At 48.8% G+C, this 7,317-nt stretch overlaps 1 pseudogene; it reads right to left on the reverse strand.

Moving 5' to 3' along the window:
- Positions 1 to 2,035: 2,035 nt before the first annotated feature.
- LOC136494534 (sugar transport protein MST1-like) lies at positions 2,036 to 6,876 on the reverse strand (annotated as a pseudogene).
- Positions 6,877 to 7,317: the final 441 nt, after the last annotated feature.

A 7,317-nucleotide genomic window follows, 5' to 3' on the forward strand; every position in this document is an offset into this window, starting at 1 on the left:
GCAAGCGGATCAGAAGGACGCCACGTCGTGGCCTGACGCGAGACGCTGCCCGATGGACTCGAGGCGATCCTCGGGCTGGCTGGATCTCTAGTCAGGGAGAGGTAGGGACCTTCTCTTGAGATTGGGAGGCTGAGCCATGGAAGATAGATGACATCAACTATGGTTCACGCAAGAAACAGCAAGCGAAGGCGATGGAACACGTGAGCGTGAAACCAAATGAAAGGAGAAAAAAGCTATCCCTTTTGTAAAGAAGTAATTAATTATAAGCAGATTTGGCAAAGTTCTCAGAAATGCAAAGATGTTCCTTTTGTTTTAATTCTTTTTTCTTCTGTGTTAATTCTCTTTTCTTTTGCTCGTTGCCATGTATGCTGGTGCATACAAACATGCAATGTGTATATGGATAGCTCAATAATTTTCTACTTCCTATTTTACCGTGATTTCTTTATCACATGACAGGCAATATTCAATCAAGGAGAATGGCACGATCAATCAGTAATTAATATATCGTGGGATCGCAGCCGTGGGTAGACGGACGAACCAAAACAAATGTCGCATCAAGCATCAGTGTATCAATGCCAACTATTGACTCATCCTCTAGAGTTTATAAATGTAAGTCATGGCAATAAATTGCAACAATTCAGGGCAAGTTCAGTGAGAAATCCCCCTTTTTCAAGGTTTAACTTCAGTGAGAAATCATCATTCTTTTTCTTGCCTACCTACATCAGATTATTCAAAAATAAACAAAGATCAATCCACAGATATTTTGCAGTGCAGAGATAACTTTATGACCTGGCTTGGTGTTGCTGTTACGGGAACACCAATTCAGCGAGCGAGGTCTAGAGGTGCAAAGGCCTGATGCCAAACATCTGAATACCATCCAGTGTAATAAAAAAAAATAGCAAACCAAAAATTCAGTGGCCATAAAAAAAGTTGACAAGAGAAAAGTATCTAATATATTTTATCAGTAAAGTATCTAACATTGCTACACCAAGCTCATGAATTGAGACTATCAGTAAATAAATAAGGCTCGATCTACTTGAAACGAGATTGGTACAGACAAAGGGCTAACTATGCTAAAAAACAATGGCATCCAATGTGCAGGCACACAATATCGAAAAAATAGATGATTAACTATATAACAAGAACGTCTACAGCATCATGAACTATGGTTGTGTAACATCATGAACGACAAGTGATGGAGGACGGACGACGTCAATCGGTCTACATATACGAAGACGACGGCTCGGGTGCACGACTCAGGTGGCGTCGAGGTAGCGGCGCGGTAGCCAAGGACGATGGCTCGGGTGCATGGCGCGGGTGAACGGCGAGGACGACGGCGCGACGTTGTGGAGGCGGCAGTGTACGTAGCGCACGGGGAGGATGATGGCGCGGGCGCACAGACCAGATGATGGAGCAGGTCGTGGAGGGGAGATCGCACGGGGAAGGGAGATCACACGGGGAGGTGATCTTGCGGCGACCTTGCGGTGATCGATGATGTAGCCACAGGTGCATCCACTGGTAGACAGACGGTGGATGATCCATTGTTGTTGCTTCTCCACTACACGACGAGGAAGAAGTAGGGGCGGCTCGATCGTGTAGGGGCTTGAGGAATGGGGCGCGCGACGATCGTCTCCGTGCAGCGACCAGTGACGCGCTTGAGTCCTACCAAGAAAACACGTTCGATCGTGCAACGACGAGTGACGATGGTCTTCCGTGTTTGTAGCGCATGCAAATCAGGGTCAAGAATTTCATATCTGTGGCACGAGGGCGGTATGATCGAGCGTGAGACGTGGGTGATCACTTTTCTTGTTTGAGGCAATTAGGGTCAAAGACTTTTCGTGTTTGTAGCGCATGCAAATCACGATCAAGACTTTCCGTATTTATAGCGCATGCAAATCAGGGTCAAGATTTTCCGTGTTTTCTTCACACCAAAGGACGCAGCATGCGAGAGATGTCATGGGATCGCAGGCGTGGGCAGACGGATGAACCAAAATAAATATCACACTAAAAAAAATATCTACACTTTGGTTTTTTAGTTGTAGGAGATGACGGAGTCTGGACCACATCATGTACGGTGCACGCAACACGCTGAAAAAGGATACGACGACGTCTCTATCCTGTACTACGCCATTATACACAGGCTACCGTGCATGCATGCCAAGTTCATTGGCTCATGCACACAGCGAGAACGGATGTGCGTGTTGTCGCTTCATCAGCTGAAGCTGCTGGGCGACTGGGCGAGTGCAGCGAATACTACAAGTGCAGCCGCAGCCTGGTGCCGCCACACTCGGGTCGCCATCCATCTCCACATAATACGTACGGCGAGCACAGCTGCAGCAGCGTGCGTGCAGTGCAGATACGATGCGATGCCATTGCCGTCGTGCAGGCAGGACGCAGGACCAGGCTCCTCAAAGTTCCCAAAACGGTGCCCACTATTCCATGACGATGCTTCGTGCGTGCCTGTCAACGCGTCGGATCAGTGCATGCACCGCACCGCACGCGCGCATCGGCATCATATCGCCGCCGTGGGCTCGCCGCTCGCGGCCGGCGGCGTGCGGGTCACGGGTCAGGAGTCAGGACCAGATCCATACGGCGTAGTACGCGAAGGCGGCGTGCTTGAGCTGGCGCAGCGTGAGCAGGAAGCACTGCATCTGCGCAAAGCCGAGCCCGAATCCCAGCGCCGCGCCGGCCGCCTGCCCCACGGACCGGATGCCCTCGCCCGGCACCGCCCAGAACAGCGCGCCCCACGCCCAGCCGAACCCGCCCGACACGGCGCACGCCAGCGCGAACATCTCCGCCGCGTGCCCGCCCGTCATCCGCGCGCCGCCGCTCAGGCTCAGCCCCGCGTGCGTCCGCCATGATCGCCGGAACCGCCACCTGCCACAAACAACAGTCGTCGCGTCACGTACGTGCTTGCCACCAATGCCATGTCCATGTACGTAGCGTCTCGGGTTGTTTCACGTACTGCTGCTGTGCGTATCTACGACGTACGTACGTACCTGGCAGAAGACGACTGAGGACGCCGCTGATGGCGCACATGGCCTCCCGCCCGAGCTGCCTGGCCGCGAGGGCGGACCCAAGGACGCCGCAGGTGGTCACCACCACCAGCACGGCGTCGCCCATCTGCGCGGCCCAGCTGCTGCGCCCGCATCCCGTGGCCTGCGCCAGCATCGGCAGGAACAGCGTGGTGACGTTGGCGCGGGTCAGGTGCAGGAACACCTGCAGCGTGCCCACTACCACGGCGTATGTCAGGTACTCCTCCAGCCTCCGCAGCGAGCTGCCACGGCTGCTCCTGCTCCTGAAGATGGCTTTCGTGTGCGATCGCTGAGAGCTGGGTCTGCTGCCAACACCACTTGCAGCATGTGTATGGCACGCGCACGGGAACACCAGGTCGACGTGGACGTGGCTCGTGTCGAGCAAATCTAGCGTCCAGAGCTGCCAGCCGAGAGCGTCGTCGCTGTCGTCTTCGATGACGCGGATGGATTTAGCTTCCTCGTTGTCGTTGTTGAGGCCACTGATGTTCTGCCCACTGTAACTTGGGCCCTCAAAGGCAATGGAGCTGTGAAGATTGGTCACCGAATCACTGATGGCATCCAGAAATGGCAGGAAGCCACACAGGGCCCGGAATATCATGGCACCACACGCTAGCTGGCCCTGTCAAATTTACAAAGCTAATGTTAATGTTCATTATATATAGCAGAAAAAATAAGAGAAGTGTTCGTCATCAAGAGCCACACTAGACCTTGTTTGAAAACATGATAGTTTTTTTTTTCTTGAGAGAACTTGAAAACATGATAGTTTTTTTCTTTTTCTTGAGAGAACTTGAAAACATGATAGTCCCTTTCAATATAGGCATATCAAGAGAATGAGAGGAATTGATGTGAAAATTAGTTTATTTTTCACTTGAACCTACATGTATTGGGAAAGACTCATCTGTTTATAGAACCAAGCCGTTAGACATTTTTTTGCCTATCCCACAACTAAATTTTGCACCATCCACCAACATGATTAAACTATCTATCACTCATCTAATAAGGCCCTGATTAGATCGCAACTGGATTATTATAATCCAAATTATACATAAGCTAACTATAATAATAATCATGCATATTGTTTGGTTTTGGATTATAGTGATTGACTATGGTTGGTTAATATGAGAAATCCATATCTTTTCTTTATATTGGCAAATTGGACAGTCGATTGTGCGCGGGGGGGGGGGGGGGGGGGGGGGGGCATCTTGTAAATCACTACTACTGAAACATATTTTTGTCGACTGTCAAATCCGCTTTTTGGAGGCGGGCGCATCTTGTAAATCACTACTACTGAAACATATTTTTGTCGACGGTCAAATCCGATTTTTGGAGGAGGGCAAGGAGTCCACCTCCAAAACAATTCTAATGTTAACTAATATTTTCGGAGGCGGTCAAGTGCTCGACTCCGCAAATAGATTAAAAAAAAGAAATAAAAACCATCAAGCCCATCCACGCGTCGTTGCCGCCGTTCGCTGAGCCCATCCATGTGCCATCGCCGCCGCTTGCCAGAACCGGGCGTCGTCACCGCTCCTCCTTGTTGGAACCGGGCGCCGTCACCGCTCCTCTTGCCGGATCCACATGCCACCACCGCTCCTCGCCGGATCCACCTGCTGCCACCGCTGCTCCTTGCCGGATCCACATGCCACCACCGCTCCTCGCCGAATCCACATGCGCCGAAGGTGTTCCACGCCGGATCCGTGTGAACGGGCCCAACCGCCAGTGAGGGCCTTGCTCAAGCGCCGGTGCTGGTGGAGCCACCTAGCCGCCGGTGAGAGAGAGAGAGGAGGAGGAGGAGGGAGCGCGGCGCCGGTGTGTGTTTGAAAGAGAGAAAGGAGGGATGGAGTGAATGGCTTAGTAATTGGATGTTTTATAGCTAGGGTTTGGGCTATGTGGGCCCAATCTAAATTATACATAAGATTACTATAAAAATAATGGATTTGGCCCAATTAACAGAGACAGACTTTTTAAGAGGTCCGCATCTGATAATAGAATCTATTTTTATTATTAATCAATTTTGGATGCGGTCATTTTTTTACTGTCTCCGAAAATCATCACCTATTTTAAGAGACCGTCTCCATTAATGAAATGAAATAGGTCGGTCTTCTAAAATCAATTTTGTAATAGTGAGTATAGTGAACAGAAACATTCAAAAATTACATATAAATATAAGAAATTTGAGAAACAAAAGGGTAGGTTTGCATTAAATTTAGACGCACAAATTGGCTTGAACTTATCAGTCATGGTATAATGTTTTTCTCTCACAATAAATCAGTCAACCGTACTTTTCAGACTTTTCAACAAAGCGAATAGGACAATATGCACTATTATATTTCAAGACGGATGGAATATTGTCCATCATTTTTTTTAATAGCAAAGGAAACCCGCATATTCTAGTAGCATAGTAGTAACTCGTGGTCAGTTGTTTCGCTGTACAACAGGATAGAACCAGGATGTTGGGCTCAGTCAATCAGACACCGTGGCCCAGGGCAATCTTCTTTCTCGACACTCCATTGGCTGAGAACATGATTCTTTTATCTGCTCATCCTCGTTCCTGAGCCCTCTCTAATGCACTACGCCACTACCATTTGCTGCTAACTCGTTTTTTATCAACTCAAACTGAACCAACAAAGGTACAAGTTTACAAACAGAGAATTATATAGTTGAGGCGTCAACGTCTACAACGACATCGAAATTGGCAAAGTTCCCACGCTCTTGTATTCAAAACCTCCAACAAGACACTTATTATGTACTCCGTGTCCTAAAAAGAATATAATAATTCTTGCTTTACGAGGAGTTAAACAATTTAAAATTTGCTGAATTTGTACAAAAAAATTACTAACATTTGCGATACAGAATAAGTGTCGCTATATTGATTACAAAATATATTTTTTTGTAGTAAACTTAACTGGATATAGAAATGTTATTTTTTTCCTACAAACTTGGTTAAATTTAGAAAAGTTTGATTTATCCAACCTAGAATTGTATTTTTTTTAATGGAGAGAGTATCATAAATACTAATAGTTTTTTATATATAATTGATCAAAATTGAGATGGATTGTAAAGTGAGAATGTCATTTTTGGGGACAAAGATCCACACACACCAAGGAGTCGTTTGGTCGGCTAAAATATAACCCAACCCCCTCACAAAGGGTATGCATTACCGTTACATCTGTTTGCTTCCTACCCGCCGGTAACTAGTGCTATCTTATCCTATTTCCATTTCCAAAACAAAGACGCAATCAAGCAACATCCCAGCTCCGATTACAGTGCTATCTGAACTTCTGAAGTCATTGAGGCAAACACCATCCAAATGGGACTGGATAGCGTCGAATGGATTATGGATCGACCAGGGAGGAGGGCACGTTGTTATTACTCACCGCTCTGTCGCTCTACCCTTGTGCATGCTCCATCGGCGAACAGCCCTGTCCGCAGCGAATCGTCATGAATGGCCAGCGGCCGGGGACGTTCGTTCGAAGCTGTAGCTAGCTAGTCCCCTGCCGTGAACAGTGAACTGCATGCAGACGATAGATAGATGGCAGAACATGAGCGCTTTCGAACCGTACTTGGCTGGTGCATAATTGCCAAATTGCCAATTCGCTGCATGGGCGCTTGGCTTACCTGCGGGGAAGACGCATCCCGTGGCGTCGCGTCACCCGTGCGGTGCAGATGCCGCTTCCGTGTCGCCGTAGTACACGCACGCAGGTAGCCCTCTCCGGCCGCTCCTCCGTAGCCTGGCGTCGTCCAGGGGAGTGAAGCGAGACGGCCGATGAGCCTGAGCGCGAGGGGAGCACGACGACGAAGAGCCTACCTATCCGCCAAGCCAAGCAGCAAGCACATACTAGTACGCCCGTTTGATTGCTCCCACAGTCGCACTCGCACGGCCCTACTGTGTGTATACAGATACAATACGTACAGTGAGTCAGTGACTACAGTCGTGAGCGTGAACTGGCAAATCTCGGTGTTAGGTCAGATGTCGGCACTGCAACCGAGGATCGTCTGTTGCTGTGTCCGCTACTGCCGTGCGCCCTCTGGTGTCTTCACTCTTCAACACTATACTGCTACGTACTGCCGCAGATCGATCTGAGCGATAATTAATCCATGGATTAAGGAAAGTAGCCCTGTGCTGGATCATTTCACGTGCTTAATCACATGGAGGAGATGACTAAATAACGGACAATCCCCAACCACAGGGTAGCTAGCTGGCCCTGACCTGCTGGACCACTCCCTCCCACAAGATACAAAATGGACAAAAACTCAGCTGACGCGACACATCGTGTATTTACTG

The sequence above is a fragment of the Miscanthus floridulus genome, chromosome 11 (assembly GCF_019320115.1).
Source record: "Miscanthus floridulus cultivar M001 chromosome 11, ASM1932011v1, whole genome shotgun sequence".
NCBI classification, from domain to species: Eukaryota; Viridiplantae; Streptophyta; class Magnoliopsida; order Poales; family Poaceae; genus Miscanthus; species Miscanthus floridulus.